The sequence below is a fragment of the Pseudophryne corroboree genome, chromosome 7 (assembly GCF_028390025.1).
Source record: "Pseudophryne corroboree isolate aPseCor3 chromosome 7, aPseCor3.hap2, whole genome shotgun sequence".
NCBI classification, from domain to species: domain Eukaryota; kingdom Metazoa; phylum Chordata; class Amphibia; order Anura; family Myobatrachidae; genus Pseudophryne; species Pseudophryne corroboree.
This window is the reverse complement of record NC_086450.1, coordinates 4,829,570-4,853,614: the sequence shown is the minus strand read 5'-3', so window position 1 is coordinate 4,853,614 and position 24,045 is coordinate 4,829,570. Positions and strand designations below refer to the sequence as shown.

At 49.9% G+C, this 24,045-nt stretch overlaps 1 long non-coding RNA gene across 2 annotated transcripts in view; it reads right to left on the bottom strand.

Annotated features, from left to right (window-relative positions):
• The window catches only part of LOC134943214 (uncharacterized), a 53,948-nt gene that overhangs the window by 7,726 nt on the left and 22,177 nt on the right, over window positions 1-24,045 (bottom strand). Inside the window, exons 2-3 of one of the 2 annotated variants that reach the window (XR_010181427.1) lie at window positions 3,069-3,208; window positions 2,511-2,825 (exon numbers count right to left, since the gene is read on the bottom strand). This is a non-coding gene — a long non-coding RNA (uncharacterized LOC134943214). The remainder of the gene's footprint in view (window positions 1-2,510; window positions 2,826-3,068; window positions 3,209-24,045) is intronic. The other variant, XR_010181428.1, reaches the window with a different exon arrangement.

Sequence of the window (24,045 nt, the reverse complement as noted above, 5' to 3'; positions counted from 1 at the left end):
GTTAAGCTGCAGTTAGGGTTAAGCTGCAGTTAGGGTTAGGTTGCAGTTAGGGTTAGGATGCAGTTAGGGTTAGGTTGCAGTTTGGGTTAGGCTGCAGTTAGGGTTAGGTTGCAGCTGGGGTTAGGCTGCAGTTTGGGTTAGGCTGCAGTTAGGGTTAGGTTGCAGTTAGGGTTAGACTGCAGTTAGGGTTAGACTGCAGTTAGGGTTAAGCTGCAGTTAGGGTTAAGCTGCAGTTAGGGTTAAGCTGCAGTTAGGGTTAGGTTGCAGTCAGGGTTAGGTTGCAGTCGGGGTTAGGTTGCAGCTGGGGTTAGGTTGCAGCTGGGGTTAGGCTGCAGTTAGGGTTAGACTGCAGTTAGGGTTAGACTGCAGTTAGGGTTAGACTGCAGTTAGGGTTAGACTGCAGTTAGGGTTAGACTGCAGTTAGGGTTAAGCTGCAGTTAGGGTTAAGCTGCAGTTAGGGTTAAGCTGCAGTTAGGGTTAGGTTGCAGTCAGGGTTAGGTTGCAGTCGGGGTTAGGTTGCAGCTGGGGTTAGGTTGCAGTCGGGGTTAGGTTGCAGCTGGGGTTAGGTTGCAGCTGGGGTTAGGCTGCAGTTAGGGTTAGGCTGCAGTTAGGGTTAGACTGCAGTTAGGGTTAGACTGCAGTTAGGGTTAGACTGCAGTTAGGGTTAGACTGCAGTTAGGGTTAGACTGCAGTTAGGGTTAAGCTGCAGTTAGGGTTAAGCTGCAGTTAGGGTTAAGCTGCAGTTAGGGTTAGGTTGCAGTCAGGGTTAGGTTGCAGTCGGGGTTAGGTTGCAGCTGGGGTTAGGTTGCAGCTGGGGTTAGGCTGCAGTTAGGGTTAGACTGCAGTTAGGGTTAGACTGCAGTTAGGGTTAGACTGCAGTTAGGGTTAGACTGCAGTCAGGGTTAGACTGCAGCTGGGGTTAGGCTGCAGTTAGGGTTAGGTTGCAGCTGGGGTTAGGTTGCAGCTGGGGTTAGGTTGCAGCTGGGGTTAGGTTGCAGTTGGGGTTAGGTTGCAGCTGGGGTTAGGCTGCAGTTAGGGTTCGGTTGCAGTTAGGGTTAGGTTGCAGTAAAGGTTAGGTTGCAGTTAGGGTTAAGCTGCAGTTAGGGTTAGGTTGCAGTTAGGGTTAGGTTGCAGCTGGGGTTAGGCTGCAGTTAGGGTTAGGTTGCAGTCAGGGTTAGACTGCAGTTAGGGTTAGACTGCAGTTAGGGTTAGACTGCAGTTAGGGTTAGACTGCAGTCAGGGTTAGGTTGCAGCTGGGGTTAGGCTGCAGTTAGGGTTAGGTTGCAGCTGGGGTTAGGTTGCAGCTGGGGTTAGGTTGCAGCTGGGGTTAGGTTGCAGTTGGGGTTAGGTTGCAGCTGGGGTTAGACTGCAGTTAGGGTTCGGTTGCAGTAAAGGTTAGGTTGCAGTTAGGGTTAGGTTGCAGTTAGGGTTAGGTTGCAGTTAGGGTTAGGTTGCAGTTAGGGTTAGGTTGCAGCTGGGGTTAGGTTGCAGCTGGGGTTAGGTTGCAGTTGGGGTTAGGTTGCAGCTGGGGTTAGGTTGCAGCTGGGGTTAGGTTGCAGCTGGGGTTAGGTTGCAGCTGGGGTTTGGTTGCAGTTGGGGTTAGGTTGCAGTTAGGGTTAGGTTGCAGTTAGGGTTAGGTTGCAGTTAGGGTAAAGCTGCAGTTAGGGTTAGGTTGCAGTTTGGGTTAGGTTGCAGTTAGGGTTAGGCTGCAGCTGGAGTTATGGTGCAATCAGACTGATGAGCCCCAATTCTGGGGTTTGGGACATAAAGTCATACATACACCTATGTATAATTGGGGGAGGGGTGCACCGTAGCATGTGTGTACCCCGGCCACCATGATTCCATGCGTCACCTCTAGGCGGCAGTGCTGTAAGACTTATCAGGGGCCACATGTGCCGGGTTACGGATGATCTCCCTGTCTGCAATGGGCAGTGGTGGTGAGGGATGGAGGAGCTGTCATTGTCACCTGTTCTAAGGTGTCCCTACTACTACCCCTACCCAGTGCCTCCTACTAATACTGCTGTGCCTCCTACTACTACCCCTACCCAGTGCCTCCTACTAATACTGCTGTGCCTCCTATTACTACCCCTACCCAGTGCCTCCTACTAATACTGCTGTGCCTCCTACTACTACCCCTACCCAGTGCCTCCTACTAATACTGCTGTGCCTAGGGGCTTCCTAACCCCTAAAGCGAGGGGGCTGGTAATGATTCTGCTTCCACATATGCTATATCACAGTAACAGCCCTTTATTACAACTAATTACAGGTTACCATCACCAGAGACACAACGCCATTATTCCACCTGTTGGAGACAGCAATAACTACATGTATCTCACGAGCAGGGCCCTCTTCCCTCATGTGCTTATCCATCTCTTCGATGGCACCAAAGCCCATGGTTTTCTACTACATACTTATTTCAGTGTTGTCTGCTGATGTACATGACAATAAAAATTTGAATCTTGAATCATCCTGAGTCTTAATTCTGTGGTTACCCTGAGACTCCTGCTTACCTGTACCTGATGTCCTTCTGCTGAACTCTGACCTCTGTGTGCCTCCCTGATCCTCCGCTCTGCACTGGGGCCTGCCACGCTTCCAAATGCTTAGTCGCCATTACTCTGCTCTCCTGCCTGTAGCCCCGCCGTCTGGTGGAGCTTCTATTCCTGGTTCTGGATTACTCCCAGGTGCCTGTCCCCTTCCTGCTGAATGCTCCTACAATGCGGACCCTCTGTCGTGCTCTCCGGACTACTACCATCTTCAAAGCCTCCTGCAGATTGCGGTGTTGCTCCAGGCGCCGAAGCTGCTCACAGGTACTGCAGTCCGAGGAACTGAAAACAGAAAAGGTAGTGATTTACATAACAGCTCTGACTGAAATTGTAAACATTGATGATCATCTTCCAGATGAAGACAGTAACGATGGAGATCCTAGGTGACGTTTACTGAGGAGCTACAAAAGACCAGAAAACACAATTCATGCTCCCTCACCACCACCTAGTGGACACTGCTGAAACAACAGTCTGTGACATTGTCAGATTATTCCCTCTAATATGGAACTATTTCATTTCTCTCACCTCATTTATTAAACAATGATATGTATATAACAGGATAAAACAACATCTACTGCAGCATATACACCATACTCGGCTACTTGTGATGAAGGATGTCAGGGAGCCATCCACGAGGAACACAGCGTCTGCTTCTTTCTTCTCCGCTGCAATAACACAAGGAAGGCAGGATTACTAGTGTTGTGTGGCAGCTGCACTTGTACAAGCATAGTGTAATACTGGTGAGGGAGGCACAGGGCATTTATAGCCCATGCCCAGGCTCCTCTCTGACGGAGAGCCGGGTATGAGAATAATCATCATCATCATATGTACATGGCACCACAGAGGGTTCATAGCGCTGTACAAGGGGGCACACATAAACACATTGCAAAATAAAAGCATAATGGAGCATAAGTACAATAAATAAGATTTTACTTACCGATAAATCTATTTCTCGTAGTCCGTAGTGGATGCTGGGACTCCGTAAGGACCATGGGGAATAGCGGCTCCGCAGGAGACAGGGCACAAGAATAAAAGCTTTAGGATCAGGTGGTGTGCACTGGCTCCTCCCCCTATGACCCTCCTCCAAGCCTCAGTTAGGATACTGTGCCCGGACGAGCGTACATAATAAGGAAGGATATTGAATCCCGGGTAAGACTCATACCAGCTACACCAATCACACCGTACAACCTGTGATCTGAACCCAGTTAACAGCATGATAACAACGAAGGAGCCTCTGAAAAGATGGCTCACAACAACAATAACCCGATTTAGTTAACAATAACTATGTACAAGTATTGCAGACAATCCGCACTTGGGACGGGCGCCCAGCATCCACTACGGACTACGAGAAATAGATTTATCGGTAAGTAAAATCTTATTTTCTCTGACGTCCTAGTGGATGCTGGGACTCCGTAAGGACCATGGGGATTATACCAAAGCTCCCAAACGGGCGGGAGAGTGCCGATGACTCTGCAGCACCGAATGAGAGAACTCCAGGTCCTCCTCAGCCAGGGTATCAAATTTGTAGAATTTAGCAAACGTGTTTGCCCCTGACTAAATAGCCGCTCGGCAAAGTTGTAAAGCCGAGACCCCTCGGGCAGCCGCCCAAGAGGAGCCCACCTTCCTTGTGGAATGGGCATTTACATATTTTGGCTGTGGCAGGCCTGCCACAGAATGTGCAAGCTGAATTGTATTACACATCCAACGAGCAATAGTCTGCTTAGAAGCAGGAGCACCCAGCTTGTTGGGTGCATACAGGATAAACAGCGAGTCAGACTTTCTGACTCCAGCCGTCCTGGAAACATATTTTCAGGGCCCTGACAACGTCAAGCAACTTGGAGTCCTCCAAGTCCCTAGTAGCCGCAGGTACCACAATAGGCTGGTTCAAGTGAAACGCTGAAACCACCTTAGGGAGAAATTGAGGACGAGTCCTCAATTCTGCCCTGTCAGAATGAAAAATTAAGTAAGGGCTTTTATATGATAAAGCCGCCAATTCTGACACACGCCTGGCTGAAGCCAGGGCTAACAGCATCGTCACCTTCCATGTGAGATATTTTAAGTCCACAGTGGTGAGTGGTTCAAACCAATGTGACTTAAGGAACCTCAAAACAACATTGAGATCCCAAGGTGCCACTGGAGGCACAAAAGGAGGTTGTATATGCAGTACCTGTCACAACTGAGGGCCTGAGTTGACGGGAGGCAACCTCAGTTGTAGGGGCTGAGATTTAACGGAACCTGGGAGGTTGTATCAGACCCCTAGACATGTAAGTAACATGTAGAATAACTGCCCGAAGGCGTGACCACGACAACCAGGATAAAAGTCAATGATGTTTATTATGACAAACTCCGTAACACAGCAGAAAATAAGAAAACATAAAAGTCAGCAGGGCAATAATACAGTTCCTGGGTACTACAGGGTGGCAAGGGCCACAGGCACTGGTAGTGTGAGACAGTTCTAATAATCTTCTAGTTGGAAAGTCCTTACCAGGCCTGACTGTAGCAATGGAGAGAACCCAGGATCGTACCAGCTGGTGTTCCAGGAAAGGCTGGGCTGCTGAAGGTAAAACGGCTGCTGTGGATACTGGCTGGAACCAGACTGTTGTTGGTACGGAGTGGATACTGGCTGGAACCAGTTAAATAATAAACGAACTTGAGAGCGATGAAATAATAATACCGGTGGAGAGTGGTAAACTGCAGAAAGGACACCGGCCCTTTAAGGGAAGCTGTACACTGCTGGAAGCTGGGCTGGAAGCAGGTGATTGACTTGAGAGCGATGAAATAATAATACCGGTGGAGAGTGGTAAACTGCAGAAAGGACACCGGCCCTTTAAGAGAAGTTGTACACTGCTGGAAGCTCGGCTGGAAGCAGGTGATTGCTGTAGCTGGAAACAGGTGAGTCCAGAATGGATCGGAGAGTCAGGCTACACCGCAGATGGAATGCTGGTGCGGGTCTCTATAGCAGAAGTCTGGAGACAGGAGCTGGAACCTGGAAGACAACCACAGGAGAGAGACAAACTGGAACTAGGTTAGACAACCAAAGCACTGACGCCTTCCTTGTTCAGGCACAGCTTACTTATACCTGCAGCAAGGAAGGGGTTGGCTAGGCAATTATGCAAATCAACAATACAGACAGCAGATTGGTGGAAATGATCAGATGACAAAAACCAAGATGGCTGCGCCCATGCAGACACTTGGAGGGAAGTTTGGTTTGTAATCCATGTGAGAATTGAAACAGTAATGGCGACGCCGGCCACAGGAGACAGGAGACGCCAGACTGACAAGCGCACATTTAACCACGCGGGCACAGCGGAGGCCGCGGCTGATGAAATCACCACTCTGACATTCTGCATGTGGAAACTCAGAAACAGCGGGATCCGGTCCTGGAATGCTGAGCCAGCCTTAGGAGGCATCTGAAGGGTAAGTAATGGCGTCCAGATACCCGGATCGTGACAGCACCCCCCCCTTTAGGAGTGGCCCCAGGACACTTCTTAGGCTTTAAAGGAAACTTTGCGTGGAAATTTCGGACCAAGGCAGGAGCATGGACGTCTGAGGCATTGGTCCAAGAGCGTTCTTCAGGACCATAGCCCTTCCAGTCAATGAGGTATTGTAACTGACCGTAACGGAAACGTGAGTCCAAAATCTTGGCCACCTCGTACTCGACTCCCCGTTGAGTCTGAACTTTGGGAGCTGGAGGAAGTGCGGAATGAAACCGATTCAGGATCAGCGGTTTCAACAAAGAAACATGAAATGTCCTGGGTATTTTCAAGAAGGATGGTAACTGTAACCTGTAGGCAACAGGATTGATGACTTGTTCAATCTTGAAGGGTCCGATGTAGCGAGGTGCAAATTTCATGCTGGGAACTCTCAACCTCAAATTCTTCGTGGACAACCACACACGATCACCCACCTTGAGAGCAGGAACCGCTCTACGCTTCCTATCGGCAAACTTTTTATACCTGAATGAGGCTTTAAGCAGGGCTGCGCGGACGTTCTTCCAGTTATTTGAAAACTGACGCAAGGTGACATCCACTGCTGGAACAGAAGTTGCGGGAAGCGGTTGGAATTCTGGGACTTTAGGGTGGAATCCATAATTAATGAAGAATGGTGTAGAAGAAGATGAGGAATGGTATTGATTGTTGTGGCTGAACTCGGCCCAAGGAAGGAGTTGAACCCAGTCATCTTGAGAGGAAGACACATATATACGGAGGAAGGCCTCCAAGTCCTGATTCACCCTCTCGGTTTGACCATTGGTCTGAGGATGGTAAGCCGTGGAAAACTTTAACTTGACTTGGAGGGCTTGACACAAACTTCGCCAAAATTTGGCTACAAATTGTACTCCACGATCCGAGATGATCTCTTCAGGAAGACCGTGAAGTCGGAAGATCTCTTGTATAAACACTTGAGCCAACTTGGAAGCTGACGGAAGACCGGTGAGAGGGATGAAATGTGCCATCTTGGTGAACCGGTCAACTACCACCCAGATGGTATTAAACTTGTTGCAGATAGGTAGATCGGAAACAAAGTCCATCGACAAATGGGTCCATGGTCGACGGGGAACAGATAATGGAACCAGTTGCCCCGCAGGCGACTGGCGGGAGACTTTGTGTTGGGCACACTTTGGGCAGGAGGCAATAAATTCCATAACGTCCTTTTTCAGAGTTGGCCACCAGTAGGACCTAGAAATAAATTCAAGGGTTTTCTGAATGCCTGTATGTCCAGCAAAACGGGAAGCATGGGCCCAATGCATGAGCTTCTTCCTTAGAACTGGCTTAACAAAACTTTTCCCTGGTGGAGGCGTAGAGTCCATCCCTACCGTGGAGAATGCCAACGGATTAATAATAGGATGCTTGTCTGCAGACTCGGACTCATTTTCTTGCTCCCATGAGCGGGAAAGGGCATCGGCCTTACGATTCTGAGAACCCGGACAGAACTGGAGTTTAAAGTCAAATCTGGAAAAGAAAAGTGCCCATCTGGCCTGACGAGGGTTGAGACATTGTGCGCCTTTGAGATATAAAAGATTTTTGTGGTCGGTAAGTATGGTGATTGAGTGGGAAGCTCCCTCCAACAGGTATCTCCACTCCTCCAGAGCGAGCTTGATGGCTAGCAACTCCTGATCGCCAATGGCATAGTTGCGCTCAGCTGGGGAGAACTTCCGGGAGAAGAAACTGCAAGGATGTAGATGTCCATCTTTGGCCTTCTGGGATAACACTGCTCCTACTCCAACGGAGGAGGCATCTACCTCTAAGATAAAAGGAGAGTCGGTGTCAGGCTGTTTCAGAACTGGTGCAGAGATGAACCGTTGCTTCAGAAGGTGAAAGGCCTGTGTAGCTTCCTCGGACCACTTGGACGGATTAGCACCTTTCTTGGTTAATGCAGTGATAGGCGCCACAATGGTGGAAAAGTCTCGTATAAATTTTCTATAATAATTGGCGAACCCTAAGAACCTCTGGACCCCTTTGAGGCTTAAGGGTATAGGCCAATTCTGGATTGCTTGGAGTTTCTCAGGATCCATCTCTAGTCCGGAACCGGACACAATGTAACCTAGAAACGGAATGGTTTTAACTTCAAACACACACTTCTCCAATTTACAATAGAGGTGATTGACACGGAGACGGGAAAGAACCTCTTTTACCCAGAAACGATGATCTTCGAGATTATTAGCAAAGATGAGGATGTCGTCTAGATAAACCACGACATGGCGGTACAAGATGTCCCTGAAGATCTCATTCACGAAGTGCTGGAAGACTGCTGGAGCGTTGCTCAATCCGAAGGGCATGACGAGGTACTCATAATGTCCGTCACGGGTGTTAAAGGCGGTCTTCCACTCGTCACCCTCACGGATTCGGATGAGATTGTAGGCACCCCTCAAGTCCAGCTTTGTGAAAATGGTTGCACCACTAACTCTATCAAAGAGCTCAGTAATCAGGGGTAAAGGGTATCGGTTCTTGACGGTAATGTCGTTCAGACCCCTGTAGTCGATGCACGGACGCAGACCACCGTCTTTCTTCTTAACGAAGAAGAAGCCTGCGCCGGCTGGAGAAGAAGATGGTCGGATGAAACCCTTCGCCAGGTTCTCTTTGATGTACTCTTCCATGGAGTGTGTCTCGGGCAGAGACAACGGATAAGTTCGGCCTCGCGGTGGAACCTTCCCTGGAATGAGGTCGATTGGGCAGTCCCATTCTCTATGAGGAGGAAGGATATCAGCAGAGGCTTTACTGAACACATCCGTGAAGTCTTGATATGGAGGAGGCGGAACATCAGTTGACCTGGGGAAGGAAGAACAAACAGGAAGAACTTTGGCTAAACAAGTCCCAGCACAGGAGGGACCCCATGCCAGTATTTGCGTAGTCGTCCAGTCAATTGATGGGTTGTGGAGACGGAGCCATGGAAGGCCTAAAACCACTGGATGTGTGGCTCTTGGAATCACTAAAAAAGAAATATACTCAGAATGAAGAACTCCCACTCTCAGACGAACTGGAAGAGTCCTTAAGGAAATGACTGCGTCAAAAATCTTGCTGCCATCCACGGCAGTCAAAGAGATGGACGAGGACAGTCTCTCGGTGGGTAGGGACCACCGTTTAACATAAGCTTCGGTTATGAAATTCCCAGCTGCTCCGGAATCAAGGAGGGCAATGACGTTCCTGTAACGTTGAGCAATTTGGAGCGACACTGGGAGGTTACAGTCATGAGGAGATGGAGAGGAGATCATCACTCCTAGCCGGCCCTCTCCTTGGCGAACTAGGATCTGGAGTCCCGGACGTTTGGGACAGGCATTGATAGTGTGCGACGGAGCTGCACAGTAGAGACAAAGAGACTCAGAGAGACGTTTTCGGCGCTCAGCAGGAGACAGACGGGAACGACTAATTTGCATAGGCTCATCCTTGGATGGAGATGGTTGACGAGAAGGAGGAGCAGAAGATTTAGGAGTAGATGATCTTCCTCGCTCGGTTGCTCTCTCTCTAAAACGTAGATCAACCTTCGTGCAAAGAGAAATTAGCTCATCCAACTTAGAGGGCAAGTCTCTGGTAGCTAACTCATCCTTGATGCGTTCTGATAAGCCATGCCAGAATGCAGCATACAGGGCCTCGTCGTTCCATGCCAGTTCGGATGCCAGGATTTTAAACTGTATAAGATACTGTCCCACGGTACGTGTTCCCTGGCGTAAACGAAGAATCTCAGATGAAGCAGATGTTATCCGGCCTGGCTCGTCGAAGATGCGCCTGAATGTAGCTACAAAGTCAGTATAGGAGGATAGCAGGGGATCAGACTTCTCCCATAAAGGTGATGCCCAGTCAAGGGCTGAGCCACTGAGAAGGGAGATGATATAGGCAATTTTGGTACGGTCACTGAAGAAATTGCCAGGTAGAAGCTCAAAGTGGATTTCACATTGATTGAGAAATCCCCTGCAGAACCTTGGAGATCCATCAAATTTTGCTGGCGTTGGAAGATGAAGATGTGGACTGGAAATGGGTAAGGTGGGTGGGGTTACAGCTGGTGTCACTGTAGTGGACGCACCGGACGTGCCAGGTCCACGGAGGGTCGTTTGAATCCCATCCAGCCGTGTGGAGAGATCCTGGAGACAGCGGATGATGTGGCCCTGTGCAGCCTCCTGATGTTCAAGTCGGGCTGCCAGTTCTTGCATCGGCCTGGCCGCTTGATCCTGGTCTCCGGCTGGATTCATTAGGTCAGTGCTTACTGTCACAACTGAGGGCCTGAGTTGACGGGAGGCAACCTCAGTTGTAGGGGCTGAGATTTAACGGAACCTGGGAGGTTGTATCAGACCCCTAGACATGTAAGTAACATGTAGAATAACTGCCCGAAGGCGTGACCACGACAACCAGGATAAAAGTCAATGATGTTTATTATGACAAACTCCGTAACACAGCAGAAAATAAGAAAACATAAAAGTCAGCAGGGCAATAATACAGTTCCTGGGTACTACAGGGTGGCAAGGGCCACAGGCACTGGTAGTGTGAGACAGTTCTAATAATCTTCTAGTTGGAAAGTCCTTACCAGGCCTGACTGTAGCAATGGAGAGAACCCAGGATCGTACCAGCTGGTGTTCCAGGAAAGGCTGGGCTGCTGAAGGTAAAACGGCTGCTGTGGATACTGGCTGGAACCAGACTGTTGTTGGTACGGAGTGGATACTGGCTGGAACCAGTTAAATAATAAACGAACTTGAGAGCGATGAAATAATAATACCGGTGGAGAGTGGTAAACTGCAGAAAGGACACCGGCCCTTTAAGGGAAGCTGTACACTGCTGGAAGCTGGGCTGGAAGCAGGTGATTGACTTGAGAGCGATGAAATAATAATACCGGTGGAGAGTGGTAAACTGCAGAAAGGACACCGGCCCTTTAAGAGAAGTTGTACACTGCTGGAAGCTCGGCTGGAAGCAGGTGATTGCTGTAGCTGGAAACAGGTGAGTCCAGAATGGATCGGAGAGTCAGGCTACACCGCAGATGGAATGCTGGTGCGGGTCTCTATAGCAGAAGTCTGGAGACAGGAGCTGGAACCTGGAAGACAACCACAGGAGAGAGACAAACTGGAACTAGGTTAGACAACCAAAGCACTGACGCCTTCCTTGTTCAGGCACAGCTTACTTATACCTGCAGCAAGGAAGGGGTTGGCTAGGCAATTATGCAAATCAACAATACAGACAGCAGATTGGTGGAAATGATCAGATGACAAAAACCAAGATGGCTGCGCCCATGCAGACACTTGGAGGGAAGTTTGGTTTGTAATCCATGTGAGAATTGAAACAGTAATGGCGACGCCGGCCACAGGAGACAGGAGACGCCAGACTGACAAGCGCACATTTAACCACGCGGGCACAGCGGAGGCCGCGGCTGATGAAATCACCACTCTGACATTCTGCATGTGGAAACTCAGAAACAGCGGGATCCGGTCCTGGAATGCTGAGCCAGCCTTAGGAGGCATCTGAAGGGTAAGTAATGGCGTCCAGATACTTGGATCGTGACAGTACCCCTTTTACAAATGTCTGAACTTCAGGTACTGAAGCTAGTTCTTTCTGGAAGAAAATCGACAGGGCTGAAATTTGAACCTTAATGGACCCTAATTTTAGGCCCATAGACAGTCCTGTTTGCAGGAAATGGAGGAAACGACCCAGTTGAAATTCCTCTGTAGGGGCCTTCTTGGCCTCACACCACGCAACATATTTTTGCCAAATGCGGTGATAATGTTTTGCGGTTACATCCTTCCTGGCTTTGACCAGGGTAGGGATGACTTCATCTGGAATGCCTTTTTCCTTCAGGATCCGGCGTTCAACCGCCATGCCGTCAAACGCAGCCGCGGTAAGTCTTGGAACAGACAAGGCCCCTGCTGGAGCAGGTCCTTTCTTAGAGGTAGAGGCCACGGGTCTTCCGTGAGCATCTCTTGAAGTTCCGGGTACCAAGTCCTTCTTGGCCAATCCGGAACCACGAGTATCGTTCTTACTCCTCTCCTTCTTATGATTCTCAGTACTTTTGGTATGAGAGGCAGAGGAGGGAACACATACACTGACTGGTACACCCACGGTGTCACCAGAGCGTCCACCGCTATTGCCTGAGGGTCCCTTGACCTGGCGCAATATCTGTCTAGTTTTTTGTTTAGACGTGATGCCATCATGTCCACCTTTGGTTTTTCCCAACGGTTTACAATCAGGTGGAAGACTTCTGGGTGAAGTCCCCACTCTCCCGGGTGAAGGTCGTGTCTGCTGAGGAAGTCTGCTTCCCAGTTGTCCACTCCCGGAATGAACACTGCTGACAGAGCTATCACATGATTTTCCGCCCAGCGAAGAATCCTTGCAGCTTCTGCCATTGCCCTCCTGCTTCTCGTGCCGCCCTGTCTGTTTACGTGGGCGACTGACGTGATGTTGTCCGATTGGATCAATACCGCCTGACCCTGAAGCAGGGGTTTCGCTTGACTTAGGGCATTGTAAATGGCCCGTAGTTCCAGAATGTTTATATGAAGAGATGTTTCCATGCTTGACCACAAGCCCTGGAGGTTTTTTCCCTGTGTGACTGCTCCCCAGCCTCTCAGGCTTGCATCCGTGGTCACCAGGATCCAATCCTGAATGCCGAATCTGCGGCCCTCTAGAAGATGAGCACTCTGCAACCACCACAGGAGGGACACCCTTGTCTTTGGTGACAGGGTTATCCGCTGCTGCATCTGAAGATGCGAACCGGACCATTTGTCCAGTAGATCCCACTGAAACGTTCTTGCATGGAATCTTCCGAATGGAATTGCTTCGTAAGAAGCCACCATTTTTCCCAGGACCCTCGTGCACTGATGCACTGACACCTGGCCTGGTTTTAGGAGGTTCCTGACTAGCTCGGATAACTCCTTGGCCTTCTCCTCCGGGAGAAAAACCTTCTTCTGGACTGTGTCCAGAATCATTCCTAGGAACAGAAGACGTGTCGTTGGAATCAGCTGCGATTTTGGAATATTTAGGATCCACCCGTGCTGACGTAACACTATCTGAGATAGTGCTACTCCGACTTCTAACTGTTCCCTGGACCTTGCCCTTATCAGGAGATCGTCCAAGTAAGGGATAATTAATACGCCTTTTCTTCGAAGAAGAATCATCATTTCGGCCATTACCTTGGTAAAGACCCGAGGTGCCGTGGACAACCCAAACGGCAGCGTCTGAAACTGATAATGACAGTCTTGTACTACAAACCTGAGATACCCTTGGTGAGAAGGGTAGATTGGGACGTGGAGATAAGCATCTTTGATGTCCAGAGACACCATATAGTCCCCTTCTTCCAGGTTCGCTATCACCGCTCTGAGTGATTCCATCTTGAATTTGAACCTTTTTATGTAAGTGTTCAAGGATTTCAGATTTAAAATTGGTCTCACCGAGCCGTCCGGCTTCGGTACCACAAACAGCGTGGAATAATACCCCTTTCCTTGTTGTAGGAGGGGTACCTTGATTATCACCTGCTGGGAATACAGCTTGTGAATGGCTTACAGAACTGCCTCCCTGTCGGAGGGAGACTTTGGCAGAGCAGACTTCAGGAACCGGCGAGGGGGAAACGCCTCGAATTCCAGTTTGTACCCCTGCGATACTACCTGTAGAATCCAGGGATCCACTTGCGAGTGAGCCCACTGCGCGTTGAAATTCTTGAGACGGGCCCCCACCAAGTCTGAGTCTGCTTGTAAAGCCCCAGCGTCATGCTGAAGACTTGGCAGAAGCAGGGGAAGGCTTCTGATCCTGGGAAGCGGCTGCATGGTGCAGTCTTTTTCCCCTTCCTCTGCCCCGGGGCAGAAAGGAATGGCCTTTTGCTCGCTTGTATTTATGGGAACGAAAGGACTGAGTTTGAAAAGACGGTGTCTTTTTCTGTTGATGTGAAGTGACCTGGGGTAAGAAGGTGGACTTTCCAGCCGTTGCCGTGGCCACCAGGTCCGAAAGACCAGCCCCAAATAACTCCTCCCCTTTATACGGCAATACTTCCATATGTCGTTTGGAATCCGCATCCCCTGACCACTGACGCGTCCATAACGTTCTTCTGGCAGAGATGGACATAGCACTTACTCTTGATGCCAGGGTGCAAATATCCCTCTGTGCATCACGCATATATAGTAATGCATCCTTCAAATGCTCTATAGTTAACAATATATTGTCCCTATCCAGGGTATCAATATTTTCAGTCAGGGAATCCGACCACGCGACTCCAGCACTGCACATCCAGGCTGAAGCGATTGCTGGTCGCAGTATAACACCAGTATGTGTGTATATACTTTTTAGGATATTTTCCAGCCTTCTATCAGCTGGTTCTTTGAGGGTGGCCGTATCAGGAGACGGTAACGCTACTTGTTTAGATAAACGTGTGAGCGCCTTATCTACCCTAGGGGGTGTTTCCCAACGTGTCCTAACCTCTGATGGGAAAGGATATAGTGCCAATAATTTATTAGAAATTAGCAGTTTTTTGTCGGGAGAAACCCACGCTTTATCACATACCTCATTCAATTCATCTGACTCAGGAAAAACTATTGGTAGTTTTTTCACCCCCCACATAATACCCTTCTTAGTGGTATTTGTAGTGTCAGAAATGTGCAATGCTTCCTTCATTGCCGTGATCATGTAACGTGTGGCCCTACTGGACATTACGTTCGACTCATCACCGTCGACACTAGACTCAGTATCTGTGTCTGGGTCTGTGTCGACCCACTGAGGTAACGGGCGTTTTAGGGCCCCTGACGGTGTCTGAGACGCCTGGACAGGCACTAATTGATTTGCCGGCTGTCTCATGTCGTCAACAGTTTTTTGCAAAGTGTTGACATTATCACTTAATTGTTTGAACACGATCATCCAGTCAGGTGTCGACTCCCTAGGGGGTGACATCACTAACGCAGGCAATTGCTCCGCCTCCACATCATTTTCCTCCTCATACATGTCGACACACACGTACCGACACACAGCACACACACCGGGAATGTTCTGATAGAGGACAGGACCCCACGAGCCCTTTGGAGAGACAGAGGGAGAGTCTGCCAGCACACACCCAGCGCTATATATATATACAGGGATAACCTTATATAAGTGTTATTCCCTTATAGCTGCTGTTTATATTGTCATTTGCTGCCAATAGTGCCCCCCCTTCTCTTTTTTACCCCGATTCTGAAGCAGGACTGCAGGGGAGAGTCAGGGAGCCGTCCTTCCAGCGGAACTGTGAGGGAAAATGGCGCTTGTGTGCTGAGGAGATAGGCTCCGCCCCTTCACGACGTCCTTATCTCCCGCTCTTTTCTGTAAAAATGGCAGGGGTTAAAATACATCCATATAGCCCAGGAGCTATATGTGATGTATTCTTTTGCCACCTAAGGTATTATCATTTATATTGCGTCTCAGGGCGCTCCCCCCCAAGCGCCCTGCACCCTCAGTGACCGGAGTGTGAAGTGTGCTGAGAGCAATGGCGCACAGCTGCGGTGCTGTGCGCTACCTTAGTCTGAAGACAGGATTGTCTTCTGCCGCCGATTTCACCGGACCTCTTCGTCTCTTCTGGCTCTGTAAGGGGGACGGCGGCGCGGCTCCGGTGACCCATCCAGGCTGTACCTGTGATCGTCCCTCTGGAGCTAATGTCCAGTAGCCTAAGAAGCCCAATCCACTCTGCACGCAGGTGAGTTCGCTTCTTCTCCCCTTAGTCCCACGATGCAGTGAGCCTGTTGCCAGCAGGACTCACTGAAAATAAAAAACCTAAATTAAACTTTTATTCTAAGCAGCTCAGGAGAGCCACCTAGCCTGCACCCTTCTCGTTCGGGCACAAAAATCTAACTGAGGCTTGGAGGAGGGTCATAGGGGGAGGAGCCAGTGCACACCACCTGATCCTAAAGCTTTTATTCTTGTGCCCTGTCTCCTGCGGAGCCGCTATTCCCCATGGTCCTTACGGAGTCCCAGCATCCACTAGGACGTCAGAGAAATAAGAATTTACTTACCGATAATTCTATTTCTCGTAGTCCGTAGTGGATGCTGGGAACTCCGTAAGGACCATAGGGGGATAGCGGCTCCGCAGGAGACTGGGCACAAGAATAAAAGCTTTAGGATCAGGTGGTGTGCACTGGCTCCTCCCCCTATGACCCTCCTCCAAGCCTCAGTTAGGATACTGTGCCCGGACGAGCGTACATAATAAGGAAGGATGTACAAGTATTGCAGACAATCCGCACTTGGGATGGGCGCCCAGCATCCACTACGGACTACGAGAAATAGAATTATCGGTAAGTAAATTCTTATTTTCTCTGACGTCCTAGTGGATGCTGGGAACTCCGTAAGGACCATGGGGATTATACCAAAGCTCCCAAACGGGCGGGAGAGTGCGGATGACTCTGCAGCACCGAATGAGAGAACTCCAGGTCCTCCTCAGCCAGGGTATCAAATTTGTAGAATTTAGCAAACGTGTTTGCCCCTGACCAAATAGCTGCTCGGCAAAGTTGTAAAGCCGAGACCCCTCGGGCAGCCGCCCAAGATGAGCCCACCTTCCTTGTGGAATGGGCTTTTACAGATTTTGGCTGTGGCAGGCCTGCCACAGAATGTGCAAGCTGAATTGTATTACAAATCCAACGAGCAATAGTCTGCTTAGAAGCAGGAGCACCCAGCTTGTTGGGTGCATACAGGATAAACAGCGAGTCAGATTTTCTGACTCCAGCCGTCCTGGAAACATATATTTTCAGGGCCCTGACTATGTCCAACAACTTGGAGTCCTCCAAGTCACTAGTAGCCGCAGGTACCACAATAGGTTGGTTCAGATGAAACGCTGAAACCACCTTAGAAAGAAAATGAGGACGAGTCCTCAATTCCACCCTGTCCGAATGGAAGATCAGATAAGGGCTTTTAGAGGATAAAGCCGCCAATTCTGACACGCGCCTGGCCGAGGCCAGGGCCAACAGCATGACCACTTTCCATGTGAGATATTTTAACTCCACAGATTCAAGTGGTTCCAACCTTGTGACTTTAGGAACCCCAAAACTACATTGAGATCCCAAGGTGCCACTGGAGGCACAAAAGGAGGCTGTATATGCAGTACCCCTTTTACAAACGTCTGAACTTCAGGAACTGAAGCTAGTTCTTTCTGGAAGAAAATTGACAGGGCCGAAATTTGAACCTTAATGGACCCCAATTTTAGGCCCATAGACACTCCTGTTTGCAGGAAATGCAGGAATCGACCTAGTTGAAATTCCTCCATCGGGGCCTTACTGGCCTCGCACCACGCAACATATTTTCGCCTAATGCGGTGATAATGCTTTGCGGTTACATCCTTCCTGGCTTTGATCAGGGTAGGGATGACTTCATCCGGAAAGCCTTTTTCCTTCAGGATCCGGCGTTCAACCGCCCTGCCGTCAAACGCAGCCGCGGTAAGTCTTGTAATAGATAGGGTCCTTGATGGAGCAGGTCCCTTCTTAGAGGTAGAGGCCACGGGTCCTCCGTGAGCATCTCTTGAAGTTCCGGGTACCAAGTCCTTCTTGGCCAATCCGGAACCACGAGTATAGTTCTTACTCCCCTCCGTCTTATAATTCTCAGTACTTTTGGTAAGAGAGGAAGAGGAGGGAACACATACACTGACTGGTACACCCACGGTGTTACCAGAGCGTCCACAGCTATTGCCTGAGGGTCCCTTGACCTGGCGCAATACCTGTCCAATTTTTTGTTTAGGCGGGACGCCATCATGTCCACCTTTTGTTTTTCCCAACGGTTTACAATCATGTGGAAGACTTCTGCTGAGGAAGTCTGTTTCCCAGTTGTCCACTCCCGGAATGAACACTGCTGACAATGCTATCACATGATTTTCCGCCCAGCGAAAAATCCTTGCAGCTTCTGCCATTGCCCTCCTGCTTCTTGTGCCGCCCTGTCTGTCTACGTGGGCGACTGCCGTGATGTTGTCCGACTGGATCAGCACCGGCTGACCTTGAAGCAGAGGTCTTGCTTGGCTTAGGGCATTGTAAATGGCCCTTAGCTCCAAGATATTTATGTGAAGTGATGTCTCCAGGCTCGACCACAAGCCCTGGAAATTTCTTCCCTGTGTGACTGCTCCCCAGCCTCGCAGGCTGGCATCCGTGGTCACCAGGACCCAGTCCTGAATGCCGAATCTGCGCCCTCTAGAAGATGAGCACTCTGCAACCACCACAGGAGAGACACCCTTGTCTTTGGTGACAGGGTTATCCGCTGATGCATCTGAAGATGCGATCCGGACCATTTTTCCAGCAGGTCCCACTGGAAAGTTCTTGCGTGGAATCTGCCGAATGGAATTGCTTCGTAGGAAGCCACCATTTTTCCCAGGACCCTTGTGCACTGATGCACTGACACTTGGCCTGGTTTTACTAGGTTTCTGACTAGTTCGGATAACTCCCTGGCTTTCTCCTCCTGGAGAAACACCTTTTTCTGGACTGTGTCCAGGATCATCCTTAGGAATAGAAGACGTGTCGTCGGGATCAGCTGTGATTTTGGAATATTAAGAATCCAACCGTGCTGCCGCAACACTACTTGAGATAGTGCTACCCCGACTACCAACTGTTCCCTGGATCTTGCCCTTATCCGGAGATCGTCCAAGTAAGGGATAATTAAAACTCCCTTCCTTCGAAGGAGTATCATCATTTCGGCCATTACTTTGGTAAAGACCCGGGGTGCCGTGGACAAACCAAACGGCAGCGTCTGAAACTGATAGTGACAGTTCTGTACCACAAACCTGAGGTACCCTTGGTGAGAAGGGTACATTGGGACATGGAGATAAGCATCCTTGATGTCCAGAGACACCATATAATCCCCTTCTTCCAGGTTTGCCATCACCGCTCTGAGTGACTCCATCTTGAATTTGAACCTTTGTATGTAAGTGTTCAAGGATTTCAGATTTAAATTAGGTCTCACCGAGCCGTCCGGCTTCGGTACCACAAATAGCGTGGAATAATACCCCTTTCCCTGTTGTAGGAGGGGTACCTTGATTATCACCTGCTGGGAATACAGCTTGTGAATGGCTTCCCATACCGCCTCCCTGTCGGAGGGAGACGTCGGTAAAGCAGACTTTAGGAAACGGCGAAGGGGAGACGTCTCGAATTCCAATTTGTACCCCTGAGATACCACCTGAAGGATCCAGGGGTCCACCTGTGAGTGAGCCCACTGCACGCTGACATTTTTGAGACGGGCCCCCCACCGTGCCTGAGTACGCTTGTAAAGCCCCAGCGTCATGCTGAGGACTTGGCAGAAAACGGGAGAGGGCTTCTGTTCCTGGGAACTGGCTGTTTGCTGCAGCCTTTTTCCTCTCCCTCTGCCACGGGGCAGAAATGAGGAGCCTTTTGCCCGCTTGCCCTTATGGGGCCCAAAGGACTGCGCCTGATAATACGGCGTCTTCTTATGTTGAGAGGCTACCTGGGGTAAAAATGTGGATTTCCCAGCCGTTGCCGTGGCCACCAGGTCTGTTAGACCTACCCCAAATAACTCCTCCCTTTTATAAGGCGATACTTCCATATGCCTTTTGGAATCAGCATCACCTGACCACTGTCTTGTCCATAACCCTCTTCTGGCAGAAATGGACAGCGCACTTACTCTTGATGCCAGTCGGCAAATATCCCTCTGTGCATCACGCCTATATAGAAATGCATCTTTTAAATGCTCTATAGTCAGTAATATACTGTCCCTATCTAGGGTATCAATATTGTCAGACAGGGAATCCGACCAAGCCACCCCAGCACTGCACATCCAGGCTGAGGCGATTGCTGGTCGCAGTATCACACCCGTGTGAGTGTATATACATTTTAGGATATTTTACTGCTTTCTGTCAGCAGGTTCCTTAAGGGCGGCCGTATCCGGGGACGGTAGTGCCACCTGTTTAGACAAGCGTGTGAGCGCTTTATTCACCCTAGGGGGTGTTTCCCAACGTGCCCTATCCTCTGGCGGGAAGGGGTATGATGCTAATAACTTTTTAGGAATTAACAGTTTTTATCGGGGGAAACCCACACCTCATCACACACTTCATTTAATTCCTCAGATGCAGGAAAAACTACAGGCAGTTTTTTCTCACCCAACATAATACCCTTTTTAGTGGTACTTGTATTATCAGAAATATGTAAAAACATTTTCCATAGCCTCAATCATGTAACGTGTGGCCCTACTGGAAGTCACATTCGTCTCTTAATTGTCAACACTGGAGTCAGTATCCGTGTCGGCGTCTGTATCTGCCATCTGCGGTAACGGGCGTTTTAGAGCCCCTGATGGCTTTTGAGACACCTGGACAGGCACAGGCTGAGTTGCCGGCTGTCTCATGTCATCCATCTTTTGTAAAGAGCTGACACTGTCACATAATTCCTTCCATAAGCTCATCCACTCAGGTGTCGACTCCCTAGGGGGTGACATCTCTGTTACAGGCAATTGCTCCGCCTCCACATCATTTTCCTCCTCATACATGTCGACACAACGTACCGACACACAGCACACACACAGGGAATGCTCTGATAGAGGACAGGACCCCACTAGCCCTTTGGGGAGACAGAGGGAGAGTATGCCAGCACACACCAGAGCGCTATATATATACAGGGATAACCTTATATAAGTGTTTTTTCCCCTTATAGCTGCTGTATTGTTATACTGCGCCTAATTAGTGCCCCCCTCTCTTTTTTAACCCCTTTCTGTAGTGTAGTAACTGCAGGGGAGAGCCAGGGAGCTTCCCTCCAACGGAGCTGTGAGAGAAAATGGCGCCAGTGTGCTGAGGAGATAGGCTCCGCCCCCTTCTCGGCGGCCTTTTCTCCCATTTTTCTGTGGAATCTGGCAGGGGTTAAGATTCATCCATATAGCCCTGGGGGCTATATGTGATGTATTTTCGCCAGCCAAGGTGTTTTTATTGCTGCTCAGGGCGCCCCCCCCTAGCGCCCTGCACCCTCAGTGACCGGAGTGTGAAGTGTGCTGAGGAGCAATGGCGCACAGCTGCAGTGCTGTGCGCTACCTTGGTGAAGACAGGATGTCTTCTGCCGCCGATTTTCCAGACCTCTTCTTGCTTCTGGCTCTGTAAGGGGGCCGGCGGCGCGGCTCTGGGACCGGACTCCGAGGCTGGGCCTGTGTTCGGTCCCTCTGGAGCTAATGGTGTCCAGTAGCCTAAGAAGCCCAATCCACTCTGCACGCAGGTGAGTTCGCTTCTTCTCCCCTTAGTCCCTCGATGCAGTGAGCCTGTTGCCAGCAGGTCTCACTGAAAATAAAAAACCTAAAACTAAACTTTCACTAAGAAGCTCAGGAGAGCCCCTAGTGTGCACCCTTCTCGTTCGGGCACAAAAATCTAACTGAGGCTTGGAGGAGGGTCATAGGGGGAGGAGCCAGTGCACACCAGGTAGTCCTAAAGCTTTACTTTTGTGCCCAGTCTCCTGCGGAGCCGCTATCCCCCCATGGTCCTTACGGAGTTCCCAGCATCCACTAGGACGTCAGAGAAACACAAAAACAACCATGGCATAAGCACACAGCATTACTATAACAAAGCAGACTGGGTAAGACAAGTAACAAGGGCGGTTGCTTGGCGGATCATACAATGGCACCCAGCGCCCAACGTACGGGCGAGATAATAGGGTCAGAGATGCTGAAAGAGACACAGGGAAAGGAGCAGAGAACTGCTGCCAATGTTAGTGCTGGGGGGAGAAGACGAGGACCCTGCACGTAAGAGCTTATGTACTATGGGGAAGGGGTGAACAGAGGGATGGTGACCTGGTAAGGATACGTGGGGGAGGGGTGGAGGAGATGAGGGAGTGTTATGAGGAGGACGGGTAAGTGCCCATAATACCGGCATTGTGTCTGTAAGAAGCATCTATATAGCTGGAGGATTGGTGGAATGTCAGAGCAGGTGAGGGGGTGTCAGCGTGAGAAGTGACCACGGTGGAGGTGAGGTGGTGGCTGTGGAAGGAGAAGAAAGGACAGGAGGGAGCATGGAGAGATGAGGGGGTGTTATGAGGAGGACAGGTAAGTGCCCATAATACCGGCATTGTGTCTGTAAGAAGCATCTATATAGCTGGAGGATTGGTGGAATGTCAGACCAGGTGAGGGAGTGTCAGCGTGAGAAGTGACCAGGGTGGAGGTGAGGTGGTGGCTGTGGAAGGAGAAGAAAGGACAGGAGGGAGCATGGAGAGATGAGGTTGGAGGTGTAGGGGAAAGGAGGGGAATAGGGCTTTATATGTGAGGCTGAGTAGTCTGGACTGGATACCAAGTGGCAGAGCCGGATTTAGACCTGGTGGGGCCCTAGGCAAGATACCAGTTTGGGGCCCCCCCTCCCTCAACCAATCCATAGAACTATATTTTAATTCCTGATTCATGTGCCTTAAATTGTCATTTTTGCTTCTTATACTGAACTAGGTGATTCATCGCACCCTACGGGCGCTCTTCACACCGTCGTAAGGGGCTACGCCCCGTAATCGCTACTGAAAAGTGAAGGTGTAGAATAGTAGTTGTATAGTTTGTGTTGGTGGAATGTGATGGTGAAGGCTGTGCGTGTGGTGTCTGTGTGGTGATAGAAGGGGACATGTGGATGGGGTTGTTATTGTAGAGGTGTACTGTAAAAAGGTCTATGTAGCTGTAGTCAGTGGTGGCAGTTGTCCTGTGTGGAGGATGTGAATGTGTGAGTCTGAAGGGTGTGTGTGTGTGTGTGTGTGTGTGTGTGTGTGTGTGTGTGTGTGTGTGTGTGTGTGTGTGTGTGTGTGTGTGTGTGTGTGTGTGTGTTTGGTGTATGGTTATTTTTAAATGGGGGTGTTGGGCATGGTGGAGGGGGTGCATAGGTGCTGTACTTGTGTAAAGGTAGGTGGATTAGGGGTAGGGGCATAGTAGTTATGAGTTTTGGGTTGTGGTCTCTTGTGATAGGGTTTGTGGAGGATGAAGAATGTTGTGAGGTTTTTGGAGTGGTGGTAGGGCGTGTTAAGTTGATTGTGTGGAGTGGGGCTGTAAATGTGTGTAGTGGTTTCTTGTAGGGTAGATGGGTAGTGTTGTGGGGTAACTGTTGTTGTTGTTATGGGCAGATATAATCCGTGTTGAGGGTCAGAGTTTGTACGTGGTAGATGTTGTATATATTGCATGCTGCATTGTGGAGGGGGGTGAAGGAACAATGTTTGGTGTGTAGTTTGTTGTGGAAGGGGTACATAGATTGTGCGTGGTGTAGAGAAAATGGTGTGTTTGGGGGGCTGAGCAGAGTGAAGTTGGACTGTGGATGTGGTGTGGCCAGTGTATGAGTTGGGCTAGGGATGAGGGGTGGGTGAGGGGTTAGGAGGTGTAGTAGTTGGTGGAGTGGTATGTGTGGGCTTTAGGGTGAGTTTGTTGGAAGGTGGCATGGCTGTGGGTTTTCTGCATAGGTTGCTTTGTGTAGGGTATTGTGGTGTGTGGCTGGGAGGTTGGGGGGGGGGTTGGGGGGGGGCAACAATTGGCATGTGGGTGCCTGGTTGTGAGACGGGTACTGTTGTGGCCTAATTGTGGTGGTGATGGGTTGGCAGAATCCATGGGCTGTATAGATAGGGAGGTGGGTGTGTCATAGGGGTAGTGTGGTGTTGTGCAGGATTGTGGAGGGTGTGGAAGGGAATGTGGGTGGTGGAGTGTTATGTAGGAGGGGTACGTTGGTGTGTGTGGGTTAAAAAAAAGTGTTGGGTAGTGATGTATGGTGCTTGCGGAATAGTGTGGGGGTGGGTGGCTGCCTCTATGTATTGGTGTAGGGGTGAGGGATGGGGGTGGTGACAGGACGTGCAGTGTGTGATGGAGTTGTGGGTGGTAGGGGGATGGAGTTGGAGGTGTGCATGAGTGGAGTGTGTTGATATGTGATGGATGGGTGGTGGGTTTTTTGTTTTTTGTTTTTTTTGGGGGGGGGGGGGGGGTGCATGGAAGGGGGGGCCATTGGGTGAAGGTAGAGGAATTTTTGTTTTTTTTGGGGGGGGAGCTGGATGGATGTTGTATTTGTGGTGGGTGGATGGCAGGTATGTGGTTATGGTGGGTGTGGGATGACCTTAGGGTGTGCGGGGTGTGTAGGAGAGGGGTTTGGGTGGGTGTGAGTGTGTGTGTAAGAAGGTGTG